Here is a 23,568-nt window from a genome sequence, read left to right on the forward strand (position 1 = left end):
ATGATTGAATGCTGAGCTGAAGTCCAGAAAGAGCATTCTCACATAGCTTCCTCGGTGCTCCAGGTGACTCAGCGCAGTGTGGAGCGCTATGGTGATAGCGTCCTCGGTGGAACGATTTTTCCTGTAGGCAAATTGGTGGGGGTCCAGAGTGGGAGGCAGACCGGCCCTGATGTGCTGACAGACCTGTCTCTCAAAGCACTTCATCACTACAGGCGTAAGTGCAACAGGCCTGTAGTCATTTGGGCTGGCCACAGCTGTCTTCTTGGCGATGGGGATGATGGTGGAGGTTTTGAGGCAGGGCGGGACGGTGTTTGATGACAAGGAAAGGTTGAAGATTTTAGTGAAGACTCCGGTCAGTTCGTCAGCACATGCTCTGAGAACCTTTCCATGTATTCCATCAGGACCTGCCGCCTTCCTGGGATTCACTGACCTTAGAACACACCTCACTTGGTGCTCCCTAAGTGTTAGTGTGCCAGTGCTGGGGGCGTGTGGAAGTGGTGTGGCAGCTGAGGGCTTGGTCGTCTCAAAGCGGGCGAAGAAACGGTTTAGATCCTCAGCCAGTGAGGCATCAGTCCTAGATGTTGCCTGGTTATTGCTTCTGTAGTTGGTATATTTTGCCTGTTTATGTTATTGTATTTTGCACAACTCTGTTGCTTGTGAAGCTCGCACACAAGAATTTCACTCGCATGTGCTGTACCAATGTACCTGCACATGTGATGTGACAATAAAAGTGATTTGATTTAATTTGATTTGAGCAACCAGAACCGCTAACACAGGGACTTTAAATTGGGAGGGGGCGGGGCCAGCGGTTGCAGCCCCGCTCCGTGATAGGCTGCAGTAGTCGATTATGCTAATCAGAGGGCGTGGCCGTTTGCCGGAGACGCTGGCTGCTCGGAGACGGCTCATTGTGTCGGTTGGACCCGGACTTGCAGTAGTGCGTGCGCCCGCGCCGTGTGGTGGATTTACGGTGTAGCGGCGGAGCTGCGGGTTCAGCGGCCGGGAAGAAGCAGCAGGAGGTCGGCGTGGATTACTGCAAAGAACTCGGAGGTGAGCCGCCGCTTCTTCTTCTGGGGTTTAACGCTGGGCGCACGGGGTGCGCGTGCGTGCTTGCTTGTCCGGTACCTACTGTCTGTGGGCGCACGCGCAGCAGGGAAGGGGACGCTCCTGTGCGTGCGACCGTGCTGCTGCTTTGATTGCCCGCCGTCAATCAGGCGGACGGGACGAGCACGCGCGGCGCGCACCCTCGGACCCTCGTTAACTCCAGTCACCTTCTCGCGCGAGCTCCAACTTCAGCTCCGCGCGGGGCTGGGTGTGCGCGTGTTTCCCGAACCTGCGCCGCAGGAGCGGAGCGCGTGCGTTCGGGTGGGTGTCTTTGTCCTCCTTATTTAAGGTCGCACACACCGCTGCGCGTGCGCTGGCGCGTGTGAGAGAGTTCCGGTCGTCGTGTGGTGCGCAGCGGGAGCCGCGCAGGTGACTTTGAGCCGATCAGTCCGATCACATGATCGATAGCTGCTGTCATCGATACTGTGTGTGTGTGAGAGAGAGAGAGACTGTGTGTGTGTGTGTGTGTGTGTGTGTGAGAGAGAGAGAGAGACTGTGTGTGTGTGTGTGTGTGTGTGTGAGAGAGAGAGAGACTGTGTGTGTGTGTGTGTGTGTGTGAGAGAGAGAGACTGTGTGTGTGTGTGTGTGTGTGTGTGCGCGCGCGCGCGCGTGGGGTCTGGTTGAAGGTTTTTGTGGATCCAGATGATCAATATTAATCATCAGTGATGGTCAGTGAGGTGGTGGAATAGAAAAGCCTTTGTTGTCACTGTACTGATGTATTGATCTGAGTCAGTGAGATGTGATCGATACTTTGTTGCTTCCTGTGATAAACAGAGTAAATCTGAAATAAATTGAATCTATTTCATTGTTTTAATTCTTGGCTTTACTTTCCTGATGTTTACTTTTTTTTATTAATGATTCATTTAGAATTTAAATGGTTTATTTTTATTCCTGAGTTTCAGTATTTTAACTATGATTCATTATTTTTCTGCTTGTTTTTGTATTTTTTGTCATATTTTTGTTTTAATACATTTATCTGCACCTTTTTACTGTTTCTATTTGTCGGATTTGTGACAAATCTCTGCAGGTGAATTTAATCCCTGAAACTTTCAACCTGTGCTTTGAAGCTCTGCTGCATGTTCATGCGTTACCTACAGCAGGTGTCATTTGGCCACGCCCCTCAGAGACCATAAATCCTCTCCCTTTGAGGCAGACAAGCATTTTAATATACGCTGTGGGGCCAAAAGTACCTGTCCAGGTGTAACTGGGTTGTTCAGGGGAGCGCTGTTCCACAAGAGGCGGTGTGTGTTTGTGTGTGCGTGGCTTCCAGATGTGTGCAGACCTGGAGGAGGCTGTTCTGTCTGTGGCTCACCTGTCTCACTCCTGCAGTCACAGGTATAGTCACCATGCAGGTGTGATGAACGTAGAGAGCAGCTGATGCACTGCTGGCACCTCTGCTGGACGTCAGAAGAACTGCAGCTCAGTGACATATTTGTTGTCATCTGCTTGCTTAGATAATTTTTTTCTGTAATGAATCAAGCCCCGCCCCCTGGAAATCCTCCTGTGTGGCGCTGAGAAAGTGACGTCCTCTGATCAGACGTTTCGGGGATTTAAGGAGGAATTCTCAGGGTCAGTTGTCTGAAGGTTGTCCGTGAAATATCAAAATGAAACTCGCCGTTGCTCCTTGACGAGCGGCGTCCTGCCCGTAAATGGCTGATTATGATGCACAGAATCAGTAAAGTGGGCGTGGATAGATTTTGGCAGAAGGCGAGCGTGTCGGAGCCTCAGCAATCATGGCAGCGTTCACCGGTGCTGTGGTGGCTCGCGTTAGGGTTAATGAGCTAATCATAACGTAACGAGTTGATTATCTCTGCCATGAAGGGTGCGAACGCCGTGGCGGCCTGTGCGTCTGACGGCGGCTTCTTGATGTGACTTTAAACCCAGTCACAGCTGCTGCTGATGGCAGAGTTTCACCTGCTGCAGACAGCAGCTGGCCACGCCCCCAAAAACACTCATCCAGGATTAAGAACGGAGGCACGCTGACCTCACCCCGACCCGACTCTGAGCGGGTTGGCTGCGGTTTTGCCTGTGAGCGTTGAGGTCAAAGGTCACATTTTCTTTGCTAAAGAAAGAAAGCGAGGAGAGTTACAGCAGCCGGCTGTGTGTGGCCACGATGAGTTTCTAAAACGTGTCACAGACGCTGCTTCAGAGTCGGGGCGTGTTTGGTTTCTACTCCAGGGACGGCCGGTCTCTGAGAGACGCTCACAGGTGGATTTGGGCCTGTTTATCTCAGAGCTGCATCACCTTCAGCAAGGCGCAGCTTGCAGGTGTGGCGGTGTGTTTCAGAGCGCAGGTTTGCAGGGGAATTCCACCTTAAATGCTTCAAACGGCGATCTGCGGGGCTTCCACCACATGACCTCTGAAACAATAAATGCACTCGCTGCCAGGTCGGCATTCTGACTTTTCCCTTTGCACAGCATGCAGGGCGGCTGAAGCTGGAGCTGGAGGGAACGTGATGATGATGTCATCGTTTATTGTCTGTATTTTATTTCCACCTTTAAGCAAAGAAGCAAAGACGTGTTCCTTAAAAAGTCAGCTGACCTGACTCTGCAGAGGCTGTGGGCACTGCCATGGATGTGATGTCAGGTGTGACGGCGCGCTGTATTGAAAACGCGTCATGGGAGTTCATCTTCAGGCTTCGGGTCCAAGGGTTTCATCGCTCACGCTCTGCGGCCTGAGCGCTCCGTGCAGCGCGTGCAGCCGGCTGTTCTTTAACGACATCACACAAACCGGCGTGTGCTCCGACTCACACAGGACGATCCTTCCTCTCTTCCTGCCCTCCTTCTTCCTCTCTCCTTCCTCCCTCTGACCTCCTTCAACCTCATTAGCAGAGAAACTCCACCAGGTTACATCAGACACACACACACACACACACACACACACACACACACACACACACACACACACACACACACACACACACACACACACACACACACACACAGTAACACACCTCCTCTCCTCTCCTCCCTCCTCTCCACCATCCTCCCTCCTATCCTGCCCCCTCTCCTCCCTCCCATCCTGCCTCCTATCCTCCCTCCTCTCCTCCCTCCCCTCCTGCCTCCCCTCCTCCCATCCCTCCTCCATCCCCTTCTGCCTCCCCAACTGCTTCTCCTCCTCCCACCCCTCCTCCCATCTCTCCTCCATCCCCTCCTGCCTTCTCTCCTCCATCCTCCCTCCTCTCCTCCCTCCTCTCCTCTCCTCCCTCCTCTCCTCCATCCTCCCTCCTCTCCTCCATCCTGCCCCCTCTCCTCCCTCCCCTCCTGCCTCCTCTCCTCCCTCCTCTCCTCTCCTCCCTCCTCTCCTCCATCCTGCCTCCTCTCCTCCCTCCTCTCCTCCCTCCCCTCCTCCCATCCCTCCTGCCTCCCCTCCCCCATCTCTCCTCCATCCCCTTCTGCCTCCCCCCCCTCCTCCCTCCACTCGTGTCGCGGTCCTTGTTACATGATGTAGACTATGATGTAACACCCTGAAAGCCTGCACAGGAAGTTGAGGGAGGGTCGAGCGTGTCGTCAGTTGAAGTTAAACATGGAGTGGTGTTTGCGCAGCAGGGTGGAGGCGATGCCCTTCATCGCTGTGCTGTACTTCCTGAGCATGTCTTCTGCTGCTGAGTGCTGATTGGGCAGGACGTGCTCTCTCGATGGCGCCCGGCTCTGCTGTCTCCGCCAGAAACTTCATGAAAACTTGAAGTTTTCCAGAGAGCTGCTTTCACTGTGGCCGAGAGCGCCCCCTGTGGCACAGGAAGTCTGCAGCTGTGGACGCTGTTATGTGATTGTGGTCTCAGAAATGTGGAAGCCACTCTCAGAATCTAGTGGTTTATTCCTCATGACCACAGGTGGAGGTAGGGCGGGGCTATATCATACCGTTCACGGTAACACCGGTGTCATGTTGGGCAATGATAGGAAAATGAAATATTGCGATAGAATATGGGTAAAACGCGCATGCGCAGTGCCTTTGTTTTCATGCGCACATGGCGGCGACGCAGAACGAGAAGAGTGAAAGCGGATCGTTGAGTGAAACGATGAACCTGAACTGGTTTGTAAAAATGCTGCAGCTTCACTGGTGTGGAACTGGTTTAGCTTTCGACCCTCAGATACACAACAAAGCACTATTTCTGGTAGCGCATGCTAGCGTCGTTATTACCGTGTTGTTTGGAAAATACGGCGCACTTAAAATCAATCCTTTGATTTTTCTGAAAGTCGATAGAGCCCCTTATAATCCCGTGTGCCTTATGTATCCTCGCGGAGTGATACGTGCTGTGCTTCAACATAATATTACCGTACTGTGTGTGTATAACCTCTTTTTAAGTTTTGTGGATGTTATACATGGTTATGCTGAGGATGTGTCGGCCAGTTTCCACTGGAAACGCCTTTTGGTTAAACTGTCAGCGAGGAGTTTGCACTGTTACATTTTTATATTTATTTTAATGCACATAAGAAACAGCTGCTTGTTTAAGTTAAAATACATTGATGTTTTGTTTTTGCACTAATAAAGTTGTGGAGTTGTAAAGTATTTTGTCTCGTGTCAGTTACATCGTTATCGCAAATTTTCCAATGTATATGGTGATAAATATTTTTGGTCGTCGCCCTGTTCTAGGTATGTGCAGCGGATGCTGTGAGTGCGCGTGTTGGCTGCGTATCAGACGCTGACCAAGCGTCATTCTGTAGCACGTCCTCAGAATTGTCTCGTTCTCTGCGGGTCTGAGCCCGGGTCGCGATGTCCGGCTCCGGGTCGCGATGTCCGGCTCCGGGTCGTGTGTGTGTTTTTGTGTTCTGTCTATCTGTGCTCTCACACACCTCCTCCCCCTGCTTCTCCTCCTACTTATGTTATTGTACTGGTTCTGCTCGCCTGCACAGACCCCTCCCCCTCGCTCAGGTTGCGGGTAAATTGAACCTCAGAGATGAAGACAGATGAAATTTCTTTGGAGTGAGCGGCGGCCGACCTCAGCGCGTGTCCCGCTGCTTCTCTGTGATTTCGTTTGTCTGACCTTTACGTGCGGCGGGGGAGATCAGGAGACCATAAAGAAGGAGATGAAGACAGCGGCGGTCCGCGGGAGCCAATGACAGCCTGTTTCTGACAGCTTCATGCTTCCTGTGCGTTTCCTCTGAGGCTTCAGCCAGACTGCAGAAGGAGATTTAAAGGTTCGCTCACGCAGGCTCAAAGTTTCAGGTGACATTAGTTATAACAGTAGGATATTTATTTCCTGTTTCCAGAGAGACCTAGCAAAAGTCGGTCATGTGACACACTCGAGAGCGGACGCTAATGATCCCAGGTTTTTGCTTTTTGGGGTTTCTGCTGATGGAAAATCAGCGTTTTTCCTTTCTGTCCATCAGAGGCACAGGCCACACCCACCTGTGCTCACACAGACTCTGTCCATACTTGGCCCAGGTGTGGTCACGCTCCAGGAAACCCTGAAACGCTGCCGTGCATGTGCAGTTCTTATTTGTTTTACTGCAGAACAGCGACGGTGTCCTCGGATGAAAGTTTGGGCCTGTCTGTCTTTTTCATGGAGTTCTGTGATGTCACTGAACAGGAAGCAGTCACAGGAGTGGCGAGGGTAGCGATGGCTCCTCAGCTGCGCTTCGCTTTCAGAGGCGGATAGTTTGAGCTGTATCAGCAGCTCCCTCACATCAGAGAACCCGATCACAGCGGCTGTGTTACTTAATCTGCAGCTGTCGGCGCATGCGCCTCGGCAATGGCGGCATGTTGTAATTCACTGCTGAGCGACCGTGGCGTCCTCCGGCACGTTTCCTCTGGTTGTCCTGAGAGGCCAAACGCACTGCAACTTAAAGAAAAACGCCACAGAAGGTAAATAAAGCACAACAGAAGCGTTTCTGAGGAGACATTAACGTGACGGACCAGGGCCTAACAGTAAACAGGCGATAGCAAACATGCATCTGCGGTTACATGAGTGACAAAAACACACCTCCGAGTCTGTAGCTGTGTCCCAAAACGTCGGCTGCATCCTCCCGAGGCCGCATTTGAAGGCCGATTACGTCACATCGACGCGACGAAGGCTGGCACAATTCGTCGGCTCCTTCAAATGCGTCCTTCATTTCCCCGGATTTGAAGGATGGGTCGGGTGTGTCCTTCGCGGCCCACCATATTCCAGAATTCATAGCACGGCCCAGCCAAACTCCAGTTTCCGGCAATGGCGGCCGCTACTAAGTTTTAAAATTACTCTTATTATTCTTTCTGGGTCACAAAATAAACCTTTAACATATTTTCAGGCGAGAATCTGTGTAAACTTCAAATATCTGCTCGGTTTATCGCATATTTGCAAAAGTGCGCCGACGTTTTCGGAGACGTCTGTGACCCACCAGCTCGATAGCGAGCCGGGGGGTTCAAGGGTCACTCGAGCCGGCGAGAGCAGCGGACCCCCCCGGCTTCATCGTTTTCAGACGGTTTGGCTCACATCAAAGTTATTAGTTTATTAGATTAAATTAAACTTTATTAATCCATCGAGTGGGTTCCTCCGGGATCACACAGCTGAATAAACGTCAGAGTGTGAGACGGTGAAGAGTTTACTCCAGTGTCCTGTTATATTTTAGACAGCAAGGAGCAGACGGCGAGTTTAGTAAACCCCACCGACACAGCGGTGACGCAGATCTGAAGGCGAGACCGTCACATTTCACAGCCTCACACTTCCGGCCTTCTCGGTCTTCGAAGGACCCGGCCAACATAGACCGCGAAGGCGGGTCCTCCGAAGGATGCATCCGACGTTTTGGGACACAGCTTGTGTGACCCCTACAGCTGGTCCGTCCCGTTATTGTGTCCCCAGAAACAGCTCCGTTCTGTTTTGGGCTTTTGCAGCGTTTTTGTCTTTGTTTCCTTAAACGTGGGTTTAAGGCCACCGTAGATTCCAGCTGTCGATGACGACTCTGCTGTGGAGGAAAAACAGTTTCCTCTCAAAGTGAAGGAATTTGAAGCACCCGAGGTCAGAGCCGCCACCGCGCTCTGAAGGAACGCCATCGGCATCTGTTTCCACGTTTTCTTGGCTCACCGTTCACAGTGAGGGGCGTAGGAGGCTCCGAAAGCAGGAAACCATCAGGCTGACGTGTGTGTGTGTGTGTGTGTGTGTGTGTGTGTGTGTGTGTTGGCTGACCTCCAGGCTACCAGGATCTACCCGCTGCCAGGCATGTGCAGGATGGCTGCAGTGTGTTTCACACTCCAGCTGTGTGTGCTTCTTTGTGTGTCTCTGAGTGTGTATGTGTGTGTGTTAGGTGGCCTTTCATTGGTCGCCTCCGTTTGATCCAGCAGATTCATCCGGTGACCTTTTCCCCGTCATTCAGACTGCACAAAAAACAAAGACACACACACACACACACACATGCGCACACAGAACAATGGGTGGATTAGCCCAGTTTTTGGTAATGCTGTGTTAATAGGCAGCAGATTACCTGGTTTTGCTGCAGGAAACAGAGACGTGTTTGTTCACGGGTAATGAGGCTTTCAGTTCAAACACTGAGACGGTCTTTATGTTTTATCAGCTGACCTCAGGTCAGCTTGTAACGACCCAAAACACAGAAGAATATTTGTGCCGTGTAAATAAAACATCATGTGAACAAGTGTAATATCAGAGTGCGATTGATGGAGTGATGTCGCATGTTTATGTGTCCAACAATCACGTCTGATGGCGAGGACGTCAGCGCCCAATGATCATTTAGCATCTAAAAACACAGCGCTAGTCTAATCAGGCTACCACTTGGTGAGGAGATGCTAGCGGCCGGTGAAACCCACACTTCAACACAAGACTCCGCCCAGCACTGGCAGAGCGCTCGCCATGAGACGGGAAGAGGAAACGTTATAATCTTATTAACAAAAGATGAACGCGCCACACAACTTTGCAGGCAGGAGACGTGTTTCCGTGTTTATCCTGCTGCACAGTCACAGCGTCGCTGACCGAAATCGGGCTCTGGCTGCAGGACTGGAGTCTGCATGCACTGGATCATCACTCTGGGTTCTCGGCTAGCTTAGCGTGCAGATCACCAAAGAACCTTTGTAAGGACATAACTTAGTACAGTTACTGTTACTGCCTTCCTGAAAAATGTAATGTTTTTACAGTAATTTGTTACTTTGTTGCACCCAGTGCTTGTTTCAGTGAAAGGATGGAGACGATGTTCTTTGTGTTTGCATGAATAAATGATTCATAGATTCAATGAATTCATTTCATTAGTATTCGTTTGTTTTCCATCACCATAAATTTTCCTGGTATGAGTTTGAGGCTGCAGCAGTTTGGTTTTTAGTTCCTCTCCGTTTTTCTCAGCGGAGCCATGAGTGAGTGGCGTCCTGTCGATCTGCTGTGATCAGTAATCGTTAATATTAATTAACCTACGGACGCAGAAGCATGTTTTGTCCCAGGGCACTGACCTGAAGCCTGTTCTCTACATTTGTTTCTGTTTCCTTTACTGCTGGGTTGGAGCGTGAGGTCAGGTGAGGTTGGGTGAAGCTAAACGGACAGAGAGCAGACACAGCGAGCAGCTTTGGAGCGAGTCGCCGCTCGCTGTTTTCAGAGTCGTTCTGAAGCGGCGCTGAAACACTGTTTATGAATTTATCCGGCTTAGAGCAGCTCTCTCCGCCCGGCTGCATCATCACACACACACACAGGCTGAAGGTGAGCGGTCAGATTTAAAGCTGCTGCATGTGCAGGGTGCATGAACCCGCTGCAGTATCAGGATCTGTATCAGGCACCAGCTGTGACAGATGTGGCGGTTTCCCTGCTGGAAGATTTACACTTATTAACCCGGCGAGGCTGCAGAGAGAGAGCGAGCGTGAAGCGCTCCGGATTAGACCCGGCCTGTGTGAAACACTGCAGCACACCAGCACTTTACCCATAAGCAGCACTAAAGCAGAGAGGAATTATGGGAACTTTTTCTATCACGTATGATTTTGAAGAGTCCTTTAGTGTGAGTGTGGACTGCTGTCACACTCCCGGATGTGTGATGTGCTTCCGTGAAGCTATTCCTGCACATGAACTTCTCCCAGAGCTCCCACTGCTGGGAATACTCCCCGTGATCGAGGCAGGAGGTTACCTGCGCCGGGGAACTGGCTGATGGCGAGGAGGACGTGAGCGTGCGTGTGAGTAACAGCACAGGACTGTAACGAGCTGTGTGGGGCTCAGCACCGACACCGACAGGTCGGTGGTTGGAGCATCTCCGCGCTCGATGGCGTCCTCCTCGCGTGGTGCTTTTGTTGCTTGTGGAGGAAATCACTTCCTGTGTGTGTTCTGATTAGCGTTCTGTGGGATCGTTGGCTTTTGTCTGTTTGATGTGCAGCCAGCAGGACGTCTTTTTCCCGGGAAACCTGGTGCAGAACAAACAGAAGTGGGAGCGCTCCGGCTGATTCCTCCCACCGAACGCCGGCAAACAAATCACAATCAAATCTGACTGCAGAGTTTGCATGACGCAGGGACTTGAGCGCACTCCCCGTGGCTGCACGTCACCGCTGCAGGATCTGCTCTTTCATTATTTTCTGCCGTCCTCCCCTCATTTCTCTCCTCCTTTAATTTTCTCCCTCGCCGCCTCGTGCTCCGTCTGAACTCGTCTCTTTTTTCGGCTCATTTGCTCAGACCTGTCGGCTGTCGCCGCCCATAACTCACCTCCCGTGCTCGCCGCTCGGAGGCTCAGTGCTCACATCTCTTTTATTTCCACGACGGCTGCGGCAGACCTCCACGCTCCCTCTGCTGATCCCGGCATCGCATCCATCCACATCTGGACCTCTCGCTGCCTCCGGAGGCCCGGAGCAGCCAGAGATGTGAGAGAGTCACTAATGTGGCCCCGAGTTAGATCATCCCGCTAACGGAGGGTCTTCATCAGGATAATGGACTCATCTCCTCTCTCACTGTCAGTAAAGCTCACGTCTATTCATATATGTCCAAGAGTTCTTCCGCTGATGCTCGTTTTCCTGAGGATCCATTTGAGTGAAAGTCCAAAGTCTGCGTGTCGACGCTCGGATTCACCAACAGGAAGTGTCAGATCCCACGCTGCTCCTCTTTCCTGTGCTGAAGCTGTCTCAGCATCCAGGATTACTGAGGGCGGGTGTTATCAGCCTGTGCTGCAGAGGACTGCTGACTGCTGCGGTCGTCTCTGCTGCTTGTGTCAGAGGTGAAAGGTCACCGCAGCAGAGACTGAGCATAAAGGCAGGACAGCTGACATGTGACCTCATTTACATGGACGGATATCAGCTAAACAAACACACATTCCGAAGTTACTACTATGAATTACAGTTATGAGTTGTAATTGTCAGAGAGGGTCAAAGGTCACATTCCGGCGGCACTGATATTGTATCCTGCTGTTTTAGCCGTGGTCCTGCTGCTCCCAGTGGTCACTCGTGGCATTGCAAAAAACCCAACAAACTCACCTGAAGGTAACACCTGTGGACCGCAGACAGCACTGAGCATGTGCAGAAGGCCACAGTGCAGGTGTTGAGCGCTCAGCTCCAGGTGAACTGGTGGTTTTTATGTTAACTGGTCAGATTGGTTTCCATATTCTTCTCCGTTTGAGCTTCACGTGTATCTACAGCCAGTCAGACGCCTGCTCCTGTCGGACTCTCGGCTTTATTGGACTCACCTTTCCAGGTGGAACCAGGTCTGGGAACGCCCCGGCTTCCTGCTCCTCCTGCTTCTCTGGTTGGTTCTCTGCTGGAGGGTGTAGCTCGTTTAGAGGCTTGGTGGTTGGATGATGTTGTTGGTCCTTTGTGTGTGCAGGTTTTTCTGAAGCAGTTTTCATGTCTTTGCTTTTTCCGAGTGTCCCACAGTGCTTCCAGGTATGTCCCGGCTCAGGTATGGAAAGGTGGATGAATGAGACGGAGTTCACGGAAAACATAAAACTGGAGCAAATCTGATCCGGCTGTGTTGTTAGAGGAGTGTGAGTCAGAGATATCCTGACTGGAGCAGGGATCGAGCCCTCCTCTCTCTCTGGACCTGAACCCTCCGGCCGGCTGTGGTCAGATCTGCCGGTGTCCAGGTCTCAGGGACACCTGCGCCCCTCCCACAATGCACCTGGATGAAGACGAAAGGCCTGACCGCCTCCTCTCTCCCACTGTGTCTCAGCAGATCAGGATTAGTCAGGACTACATCTGGATCTGGACTTCTACTACCTGGATTTGGGCCTTTCTGTGCTCTGATTGGCTCTGCCGAGAAGCTGCTCGTGATTGGACCACCTGAATTCGAGGTAAGTTAACCTGTGTGTACTAATGTCTTTAATGAAGCTGCTGCTGGAGCTGCACAGGGACATGCAGGGTGTTACTGTGTGTGTGTCATTAATAACATGATCAGCTGATAGTCACACAGGAGTGTGTGGAGCTTTAATCTCGCTGACTCTTGCCAGATGACCTCTGACCTGTGACATCACATGAATACAGACGTGTCCTGTCATACGTGTACTCCTGTGGTCCTTGTGAGGTCTTCCGTGCGTTGCAGGAAATAAAACTGCAGTCATGGTCAGAAACAACTTTCATTTATGTCATTGTGTTGACCTCTGACCTCTGACCTCTGCATACACAGAAACAGGCTTAAAGAACCGAGTACAGGAAGTAGTCTGTTCCCTTGAAGAGAGATACATGCTGCAGATTTGACTTTGTTTTACTGAACCTGTGTGTGTGTGTGTGTGTGTGTGTGTGTGTGTGTGTGAGACGATAACAAACCGCTGTAAGAATTAATGAGTAAACACTGGAGGATGTGCAGAGTAAATGTGCCTCAGGGTGTGTGTGTGTTTGCCTCGAGGCAGTGCAGAGATCCCACGGGAAAACTGGAGGTTAAAGGCCTGCTTGAACTTAAACACACACACACACACACACACACACACACAGATGAGATAGTACTCTAAAGAAGCTGATAAGGCCTCGACATGCCTCAGATAATAAATCCGCACACAGTCACAGTGTGAGCGAGGAAATCTGCTCGGAGCTGCTGATGGATGAGGGCTGAGATATCCGAGTGAAACGTCTGGAAGTTCGTTCGAAGGATGTTTGTGGAACACAAGAACTCGTTTTTTCCACTGAGCTGCAGTCTGGACGTTGTTATCAAAGTCGGAATTTCTTTGGAAAGCAAAGCTGCGACTGACAGTCGGGATATTTGAAGAGATCCAAGCGCGGTGAGGAAGTTGGGCTTTTTTTTTGGATGTTTCTCGACGGTTTTTGTGCAAAGGTTCAAATTTTAAGACGCACTGTTTAAAAGTGTCCAAATGTTTGTAGACAGCTGTTCCACTGACGTAAAACCAGGATTTGTGGGGACCTGATAGGAAAATATAAAAGTTTGATGTGTGAAGTCGATCAGCGGCGTTTTGATCTCGTGCTCACGCCGTCAGGTTTGTGTGTGCGGCTGCATAAATCTCTGAAAGGGTTTGTTCAGTGTCGGTCGGCGAGGACAGCGCTGCTTCACACGGGAGCGTTTGTGAAACTACAGAAACTCATCGGCTCATTCACAAAAATGTCATTCAAGACAGTTTTTTAAAAAGCATTTTGTGGGGACGTTTGAGTGAAGCGGTGAGGTTGGAAAATGTGGATGGTGGGGACATTTGGATTGTGCCACACAATAAGAAGTTAACCCTAACCTGTGGTGATGAGTCCTGCAGGTTTCCACGTCACAGCGACACAGACGCGGGGCCGATTCATGGCTTCATTGTTATGGCGGTGCTCGGGGTCTTTGACCCGAACCCCACGCTCCTCTCAGACAGACGCTGTGACGGGGAAATGTTTGTGTTTGACGGAGCAGATGATGGCTCGCTGCAGCGCTGCGTTCGTTTGCAGAACTCACTCCTAAAGAGCCGTGCAGGGACCGGAAGCCAAGCTGACCCGCCAATAAGACAGTTTGGAGTTTGTTTTTTGCCAAATTTTGGTTTTACTGACAGCTTAAAGTCTCACTTTGCATGCTGCCACATAAAAACACTCCTCTGCAACCAAAACACCAAATGCTGCTTCGCTTCCCTCCTCTTCCTCCTCCTCTTCCTGGTGTCAGTGCGATGGAGTAACTGATGCCAAGCAGCTCCTTCATCTGACAGGTCACAGAACGCTCAGCAATCACTGATGGAATCGGTTTCACACCGCCCTCCTACGGGGGTGCTGGGACGCGTTTTGTCACATGTTAATTCCTGACGTCCGGCGTTGAGCCCGGCAGACTTGACGTTTCTGCTGCAGTGAAGCTGGAAACGCTCGATCAAGAGAAGCTTCGACTGAGACTTTTGTTGATTAATGAGCCGGGACGTCTCAGCCGAAAGCACTCGATCATGGAAGAATGGGAACTGGCTAATACCTGGACCACCCAGGAAGTAATCCCCACTCACGCCAATTATTACTTATTGATGTTTTGGGCCCAATGAGAACCCCAGTCTCATCACCCCAGAGGTGATAAGTGACCGTGACACGGAGCAGACTTAACCAATCACTGCACAGTATGCAGTCAGCATTTATCTGATGGAGCCAATCCCAAACAACATATGGCTCTGTTTACGTTTGTGCTCCGATCCCAACAGGAGGAACGACCGGTTAGCTTCAGTCTGTGGAGATCGATCATCGATTACAGAGAGGAGGTGTGTCCGTGTGTGTGTGTGTGTGTGTACTCGTTGTACTGATGTTTCGGTGACACCGTTCCCAGTAATGTGAGTTATTGCTGACACAGAGGACGTCAGCATAGGAATCTCGGAGCGAGTCTCAGGAAGTCTTCCTCCCATACTTCTACCTTTCTGCTGCTGGCAGATAAAGGCTCCTCTCTCTGCTCAGGGATTAAGGCCAGCAGCGATTATCTGATCTTTGTCTTGCTGAGGGCCTGAGACTCCCAGCCCCCAATCACAACAGCACTGACAGTGCTCTCAAAGCCTGGCTCGACTCGCGGTGCTGAGGAAATGACCCAGTTAGAGCGAAATGTTGGGGGTCAGCTGACTGGGAACGCCGGCTCCAGGATGACTGTGTCAGCAGGAAAATCTCCAGTTATGATGGATGATGGTCCCTTCCCCTCCTTCACTCATGAATTCGATCTGTTTCTCAGCGTGTTTTATGTTAGTCAGGATTTCTGTGATTACGTGGTGACCTCTGACCTTTGACCCCTGACCTCCTGTGAAGTAAGGTTTTGCTTTTGTTTGTGTTTTTGTTTCATTTTGATAAGCCAGCTCATGAAGTCTGTTTCCTGCTGGTTTGAGGCAATAAAACTGTTGCTGTGGACGTGTCCTCGATTGTGGGACTTTGAATGGCTGCAGGATTAATCCTGTGTGTGTGTGAGCAGGTGGTGGTGGTGGTGGTGGTGGTGTTGGGGGTGGGGCTGCATGTCTGTCTTTGGATTAAATGTAAAAAGATTGGACCTCCTCCTCGGTCCCTCCTGTCTTTATCTGCCTGGCTGGAAAAAGGCTCTAAACCTCATGACCCCTCGTGCCTCCGATGGTGTATGACTGTGTCTGTCCTTACCAGGGTCACGTGGCTACAGCCTTCCTGCTGTCAGTCATGGCCCCTGAGCACCAGGCAGGCATGCCTGGTGGTTGGTGCTCCACTGAGGAGGTAGAAGGCCAGCAGCAGCTGGTTATACCAGGTTATTCTTCAAGCAAGCTTTAATTGTCACATACACAATCATACAGAGTACAACATGTAGTAAATGGCCTGCATTTGTATAGAGGCGCTTTACACTACATTCAGTCATCCACCCCATAGTAGTGAAATGCTTGTGTCCGAGCTGCGGACAGGCTGGAGGCCATTTTAGGACTTGGTTTTAGCATGGGGGGTCTAGCCAGGCCCCTTACTGAATCCAGTAAGGGTCTGCGCTCCAAAGGTGTGTAGTCTTACCACTACAGCTTCTTCCTCAGGACACAGAGGAAGTGCAGCTGCTGGGCCTTCGTTACCAGGGGGATGGTGTTGTGGGTCAATTCATTTCAGTGTTATTTATACAGCGTCAAATCACAACAACAGTCGCCTCAAGGCGCTTTATATTGTTTCATTTCATTTATTTATTTATTTCACACTTGGTCAACAGTTTCCACAGTTAGTTCTTTCAGACAAACCAACCACACTGTCTGTCAGTAAAGCAACCATGTGTGAAAAGCAGCAGGAAGAAGAAAATATTCGTATTAAACCCCGCCCCCTCTCTACAATCCAACTTATATTGCAAGTGGGCACCAAAAGTCAAGGAACAAACTAACATTAACATTTATCTCCGGTGTTTGAGGTGTTGTGTTGTATTGGTGTTTGCGGTGTTTGCGGTGTTGTGTTGGTGTTTGTGGTGTTGTGTTGTGTTGTGTTGGTGTTTGCGATGTTTGAGTTGTTGTGTTGGTGTTTGTGGTGTTTGAGTTGTTGTGTTGGTGTTTGTGGTGTTTGAGTTGTTGTGTTGGTGTTTGTGGTGTTTGAGTTGTTGTGTTGGTGTTTGAGTTGTTGTGTTGGTGTTTGCGGTGTTTGAGTTGTTGTGTTGGTGTTTGTGGTGTTTGAGTTGTTGTGTTGGTGTTTGTGGTGTTTGTTGGTGTTTGTGGTGTTTGCGGTGTTGTGTTGCTGTTGTTTTGTGTTGGTGTTTGCGGTGTTTGAGGTGTTGTGTTGTTGTGTTGGTGTTTGCGGTGTTTGAGTTGTTGTGTTGGTGTTTGCGGTGTTGTGTTGTGTTGGTGTTTGCGGTGTTTGAGTTGTTGTGTTGGTGTTTGCGGTGTTTGAGTTGTTGTGTTGGTGTTTGCGGTGTTGTGTTGCTGTTGTTTTGTGTTGGTGTTTGCGATGTTGGTGTTTGCGGTGTTGTGTTGGTGTTTGCGGTGTTTGAGTTGTTGTGTTGGTGTTTGCGGTGTTTGAGTTGTTGTGTTGGTGTTTGCGGTGTTTGAGTTGTTGTGTTGGTGTTTGCGGTGTTGTGTTGCTGTTGTTTTGTGTTGGTGTTTGCGATGTTGGTGTTTGCGGTGTTGTGTTGTGTTGGTGTTTGTGGTGTTTGAGTTGTTGTGTTGGTGTTTGCGGTGTTTGAGTTGTTGTGTTGGTGTTTGAGGTGTTGTGTTGTGTTGGTGTTTGCGGTGTTTGAGTTGTTGTGTTGGTGTTTGCGGTGTTTGAGTTGTTGTGTTGGTGTTTGCGGTGTTGTGTTGCTGTTGTTTTGTGTTGGTGTTTGCGATGTTGGTGTTTGCGGTGTTGTTTTGTGTTGGTGTTTGTGGTGTTTGAGTTGTTGTGTTGGTGTTTGCGGTGTTTGAGTTGTTGTGTTGGTGTTTGAGGTGTTGTGTTGTGTTGGTGTTTGCGGTGTTTGAGTTGTTGTGTTGGTGTTTGCGGTGTTTGAGTTGTTGTGTTGGTGTTTGTTGGTGTTTGTGGTGTTTGCGGTGTTGTGTTGCTGTTGTTTTGTGTTGGTGTTTGCGATGTTGGTGTTTGAGTTGTTGTGTTGGTGTTTGCGGTGTTGGTGTTTGCGGTGTTGTGTTGTGTTGGTGTTTGCGGTGTTGTGTTGTGTTGGTGTTTGCGGTGTTGGTGTTTGCGGTGTTGTGTTGTGTTGGTGTTTGCGATGTTGGTGTTTGCGGTGTTGTGTTGTGTTGGTGTTTGTGGTGTTTGTTGGTGTTTGTGGTGTTTGCGGTGTTGTGTTGCTGTTGTTTTGTGTTGGTGTTTGCGATGTTGGTGTTTGAGTTGTTGTGTTGGTGTTTGCGGTGTTGGTGTTTGCGGTGTTGTGTTGTGTTGGTGTTTGAGGTGTTGTGTTGTGTTGGTGTTTGCGGTGTTTGAGTTGTTGTGTTGGTGTTTGCGGTGTTTGAGTTGTTGTGTTGGTGTTTGTGGTGTTTGCGGTGTTGTGTTGTGTTGGTGTTTGAGGTGTGAGGGTGTCTGCACGACTTCAAACTGAAAGTAGAAACAGCAGCGGGCGCTATGGTAACCGCTAACTAAACGTTAGTGTTAGCCGAGGTCGCCGTTTGCACTCGTGTTTCTGGTGTTTGATGATGACGTAAGGTTAACCCTGGCATGTTGTGAGCTGTGACGATCTGAGGAGGTCAAAGGTCATGTCCTTCCTGTCCACTCTGACCTCAGTGTGAGGTCGTCCAGGTTAGAGCCTCACTGTGTAGTCAGTCTCGTCTTTGTTCCCCTCAGTGTTTGTGTTTATTTGTCACTTCTGCACAGCACCTATAATTTCATTGCACCTGTACAGTGACAATAAAGGGCTATTCTATTCTATTCTATTCTATTCTATTCTATTCTATTCTCTTGCAGAGAAGCGGAGGTGTGAAGCTTTCCCCTGAAAGGTTTTGGTGTGTCTGTGCTCTCTGTCCCACTTCGGCCTGTTTTTCCTTCCTAAGGTGTAAATCTGTGTCTCTGTGTTTGACCTGGTTTCCATCACGTGTCTGCTCCGTCACCCTCCGATGAAGCGGGGTGGGGTGCTTGGATGGAGGATGGCGGCTGACCTCCGGGGCTGACTTCTGGCGACTGATCTCTGGCGGCTTGCCTGGAGCCGGCCCACTTTAAACGGGTGCTGTTCATTTGTTTTTTCACCGTGTCCCAAATTTGTGCTTCCTGTCTGAGCCAGAAACCGGAGCTGAGGAGGAACTCCAGACTCTGGGAGCTAAACGCTTGTGTGGGAGTAACCGTTCTCATTTTGTCAGGGAGGCCTCGGTGGAGGTTTCACGCAGCTCCTGCAGTGAAGTTTCCTTCGAGGGTCTGAAGTGAATTAGACTGATGGAGTGTGTCGGCGTGTTAGCACGAGGCGTTCTGTCCAATGTTAGGTCTGGATACAGGAACAAAGCAGAAGCTGCTGCCTCGTTGAGGTGACGGGACACAGGCAGATATCGCCTCAAAGACAGAAATGTGGATTTTATTTAAGTGCGTGGATGTGAGAGTGTCGCTGCAGGATATTCTGAAAGATCACAAAACAAAATCAGGCTGTGAAATCTCAGCGCAGAGCCTCGCTTCCTTTCAGCCAGCATCAGCCAACAATATGGCCTGCACACACACACACACCTGTACGTACGCACACCTATGCACATGTTACGAGCAGCTCCTATCAGAAGCTTCGGGTAATTGTAGTCGTGTTGGACTCGACAGGTAAACGCAGCACGCCTGGTTTAGCTAACTCAGTGAGATGAGCTGGAAAAGAACTGATTGAGTTTTTTTTCAAGGAATCAGCCGGATTTGATGCCGGCACGCTTTGGACGGGGCGGCGGCGTTTCAAAGATCGCCCACAGGTACTCGCCGAGCGCTTGATTAAACCGCTCTGATCTCGCTGTTTCGATCCCTGGCTGCTCCGGCCTGCGTGCCAAAGTGTCCGTGGTTAAGGTGCTGAACCTGGTGCTGAACCTGGTGCTGCTCCTGATGCGTTTGTCAGTGTGTGTGCGCGTGTGTGAGTGTGCGTACGTGCATGTGTGTGCGTGTGAGTTCAGTGGTCTAAATATGATGCTGAGAAAAGTCGACTCCCCCCGCGCAGCATCCTGAAACAGGATTACACGTCAGGCTTATTCCAGCACAGAGACGATGTACGCGTCACGTTTATTAGAGATCAGGCTCCTCCGGGCCGTCACGCCCTTACAGCAGTGAGTTGTGGGTAGCTGGAATCCTCTCGGATATCAGCGGGGTTAATCACAAGGGCCAATATTTCAATCAGATGGAAAAAGCTGAAAATTTGCCGCGAGCTTGTTCTGCTGCCGAGCCTGAGAGAGAAACTTATGGGCTCTGGGAGCGTTTCAGACGCGGCGAGGTCACAGAGCCAATCTGATTCTCGTTTCCGTGAACGTGTCACAGACGGGCTGCAGGAATAACTGTGCTGTGTTGATCTGGGATCATCTAACATTGAATGTTTCACATGATAGTTTAAACACAAACGTGTTTGAATGGCACAGCTCGCTGACGCCATGTTTTACGTGGGCAGGGATGAGTCCAAAGGGGGGCACGGGGGCACTACACCATATTTATTTCACATTGAAAGTGAAATGATATAAAATCGAGTGTTAATATTAAAAAGTAAAGCTTTTTCCAAGCGCTAGTAAAACTGTGAGGGTTGGTTGAACATCATAACGTCTGTATTCAGCAGCACAGACACAAACCTGAGGATGCTGAGACACTGTTCTTCATCCGTCACAACACACACACACACTTCAAACCACACCAAACTCACACAGCCTTCCAGAAACACAGCGAAGAGGAGTTTGTCCTGCCTTGGATGTGATTGCATATTTATCGTATTTTATCTGACTTTGTCCTCAGAGACCGCGATCACGTTAAAAGTCCTGATGAGTCCACAAGACAAATTACTGTGTGTGTGTGTGTGTGTGTGTGTCTGAGTGTGTGGCTGCCATTAGGCTCCCACCCTTCATTTGTCTAATGGATGAAGACTTAAGCCCCCTTAAAACACAACGTGCACGCTCACTGCATGTGCACGGTGATCCATTAATTAGCTTAAGTGGACCCTCAGCACCCCCCCCCCCCCCCGGCGCGTCCTCGGTGAGAAAGCATCTGTAAAAGTCAGCTGATTTATCTGTGACGTCTCAGACTCTGAGCCCCACCCCCCCACCCCCCGGCCATCCTCTGAGATGTTTCCAGGCAGTTTTCCAGATTTTCCAGAATCCCGGTATTTATCCCTTAAAGGGGCGGAGCAGCAGCTTATCTGAGAGCCTCGGCCTTTTCTTCTTTGTGATTGGCTCCGCTTCGTCCCGGAGCCGTGAGGAATGTTGCCTCCAGGGGAATTTTCCTTCATCTATTCCTGAGACGACGCCGATGGGGCTGCAATGTGGAGGGTGCTCAACATGAGATATAACTTTTACTCGATAGAGAAATTAAGCTATCGCGATAGACCTCGCCGCTCTTGTCCTCTTAAAAAAAAAAAAAAAAAAAAAAAAAGGTCAGCCAATCCAAATTAAGTAGCGCAGAGCCGAACCAATCACAGCCGCAGCGTCACGTCGTGTGACTTGTTACGTACAGCACAAGTGCCAAGCCACACTTGTGTTTGTTTGGGAAGCAGCCAGCGGGTAATGGAGGAATCTAGCGCCACCTGCTGCTTTGGTGTGTTCATAGCAGCGTTTTCCTTCATTTCTGCCTTTATGTGTGGACGGGATTATTTTTTAAAACGAAAACGGAAAATCTCCGTTTTCAAAAATACCCGTGTACGTGTGGACGTAGCCTCGGTCTCTGACTGGAAGCGCTAATTCGTCATTCGGCTTTTGTCAGACTAAAGTAACTGTTAAAACTGTTTGAAAAGCTCAGCTATACAACAAGGAGAGATTGAGAATTTCCTTTTAGTTCTCAGTTTATTTGATATTGACAAAAGTTAGTCAGTTTTGTCTGTTCTTCTGTAAAACAAACTAAGATTTATTTTTAGAATTAATATTTTGTTTCTAAGTGGAATTGACAATTTAGTCTGTTTCGTTTGTTCTGTTTTGAAACTTAAACGCTTTAGCGGCTGCCTTTTGTGTAGTTTGCAATATTTGCCTTTATTTAGCTGAAAAAGTCTCATGTTCCTTAAGTACATCTACCCTGTTGAACTTATTATGGGAAATAAATATTTAAATAAAAACAAGCTGCTGATTATTTCACATTTTACTTGTGAGCAACGGCACATTTATCTTACAAATATAGTTATTTGGCTGATATCGTGATAGATATCGTTATCGCCTGAAATGAAAAAAACATATCGTGATATGAAAAAATCTCATATCGCCCAGCTCTACTGGAAAGCAGATCAGAGACTTAAGGATTAATTTGCTGAGGAGCAGCAGACCTCAGATCCGCAGCAGAAAGCTGATTTATTGATCCGTTTCTGGATCAGCTGTGCAGGTGAGCACTGACTCGCTGCTTCTTCTTCATGTCTTTGTTTCCTGTGATCACACACAGACGGCACGAGGAGGAGAAACGCTGCTTTGACTTTATAGTTTGGACCTCCACCTCCTCCTCCACCTACTCCTCCTCCTCTCAGCTCAGCTTTGTTTTAGTTTGGTTCTGATTAGCAGCGTCTCTGTGAGTCCGTCAGGGTCAGTTGTCTGTTTGAAACCACACACACAGTTCAGAATAATCCTTCTTCATATGACTGCCCTTAGTGCAGCTCATCGTCTGCCACTGTTTCCATGGTAACAGCAGGAGCAGGAGGTGATAGCTTTGATAGCTTTGTTCTGATTGGCTGGCTATATCCTGTCTCTGTGACATCACACACAGCCAAGAGCAGAAAAAACTCTGTGAGCCTGAGTGTTTCATGCAGACGCCTGGAGGAGGAGGAGGCCGCGTTTTGGCTGCCGTGCTGACTTTAATCATCGGCTGACGCTCGTCATGTGACCTCAGCTGAAACGCAGAGTGAATTTAGCTGTTTGGAGGAAGTAAGAGTGTGACATCCTCGTGCTCGGCTGGTCGGGAAGCTGCTCAGCGTTTATCGTTGGCAGTGATGGGGAAGAATGTGTTTTTAACAACCGCAGCCTGACTCTGTGTGACGGCAGCTTTCAGTGTTGGTGTGTTGGAGAAAAACACTCACTGAACAGGGACGACTCACACTGACTGACTTTGACTCCCACCTCCACTGCTAGGCGAGCTTCAGAGGGTTGGTTTGGGCTAAAGCACGCCCCCGACAGGTGGAGCTGGGAATGACACGTCTCCTTGTTCTAAACTCCATCCTTCATTAGCTTCTCTGTCAGCTTCATTAGCATGATGCCAGTCATCATCACACACAGTGCTGCAGTGATGGCTGTTAGGCTCATTGGCTCTGTTGTTTTCCTGTCAGTGAGCATCTTTGAGCAGCAGATGGGGGGTGCAGCTCAATCAGCTGTTTGAGGCGCTCAGCTTCATCAGAACAGTCACAGTTAGACTGTTTGATCATATACGGCTACAAACATCAGGTATGGCTTTTAATAAGAGCGGCTCATGTGCACAGGCCTGCATCCCCACAGACTTCTGTGAGTTTGAGTTTCATGGTGTGAATAAACAAGGAGCTTGGACAGGAAGCGAGTGAAGATGTTACAGCTCCTGTAGTGTTTCAGAGTAGATCCTGGTGAGGAACTCGTTCTGGATTTAATGGTTCTGTTGTAAACAGAAATGGATAAAATTCCCGGCCGTACACTGTCAGCACTAACACACACTGACAGCAGCAGGCTTGCTTACACTAATGAATGGAGAAAACTGCAGGACTCTGGTCCTAAACTAGAATGACCACAGGTGTGTGTCCCTCTGTGTTAGCCCTGTGACAGGCTGGCCACCTGTCCAGGGTGTAGCCCCGCCTCTGCTGGGGGGGTAGAGAAGAGCCGGTGACCCTACACTGGTCTGAAAGACGGAGCTGCGTGTGATTGATGTGACTGCATGGAGGACTCAGACCTGTGTGCAAAACACACCAACCAGAAGCCAGAAATGGAAGCTGTTCACCTTCAAAATAAAACTCATCAACTAGTCAGGGAATACTCATTTGTCCTTAGCAACCACTGGCCATGGCAACACGTTTGTAGGCCTGCAGAGCGAGAGCGGCCTGCGTGAGGAACAACATGAGAGATCCCAGAGGTGGAGCTCGTTACACGTGTACGGCGTGAAGCTGAGCTGCAGCATCAATAACCTGTCAGATGTTATTTTTTGTGATTGATTGTTATAATAAGCTGGTCAGACGTTAGTTTA

The 23,568-nt window shown here is 49.7% G+C and overlaps 1 protein-coding gene across 5 annotated transcripts in view; it reads left to right on the forward strand.

The window, feature by feature from the left end:
- Positions 1 to 873: 873 nt before the first annotated feature.
- Positions 874 to 23,568, forward strand: part of LOC147303103 (semaphorin-6D-like) — an 86,723-nt gene continuing 64,028 nt past the window's right edge. The window contains exons 1-2 of one of the 5 annotated variants that reach the window (XM_086281433.1): positions 874 to 1,047; positions 12,152 to 12,269. The gene's annotated coding sequence lies outside the window, so the exon portion shown is untranslated. Of the gene's footprint in view, positions 1,048 to 12,151; positions 12,270 to 13,421; positions 14,625 to 23,568 lie in introns of those variants that run through there. The other 4 variants (XM_086281430.1, XM_086281434.1, XM_086281431.1 and 1 more) reach the window with 4 other exon arrangements.

The sequence above is a fragment of the Aulonocara sp. 'chitande type north' Nkhata Bay genome, linkage group LG22, assembly GCF_057382095.1.
Source record: "Aulonocara sp. 'chitande type north' Nkhata Bay isolate Kocher_YH1m ecotype deep benthic linkage group LG22, A_spYH_male_GT1.1, whole genome shotgun sequence".
Taxonomy (NCBI): Eukaryota; Metazoa; Chordata; class Actinopteri; order Cichliformes; family Cichlidae; genus Aulonocara; species Aulonocara sp. 'chitande type north' Nkhata Bay.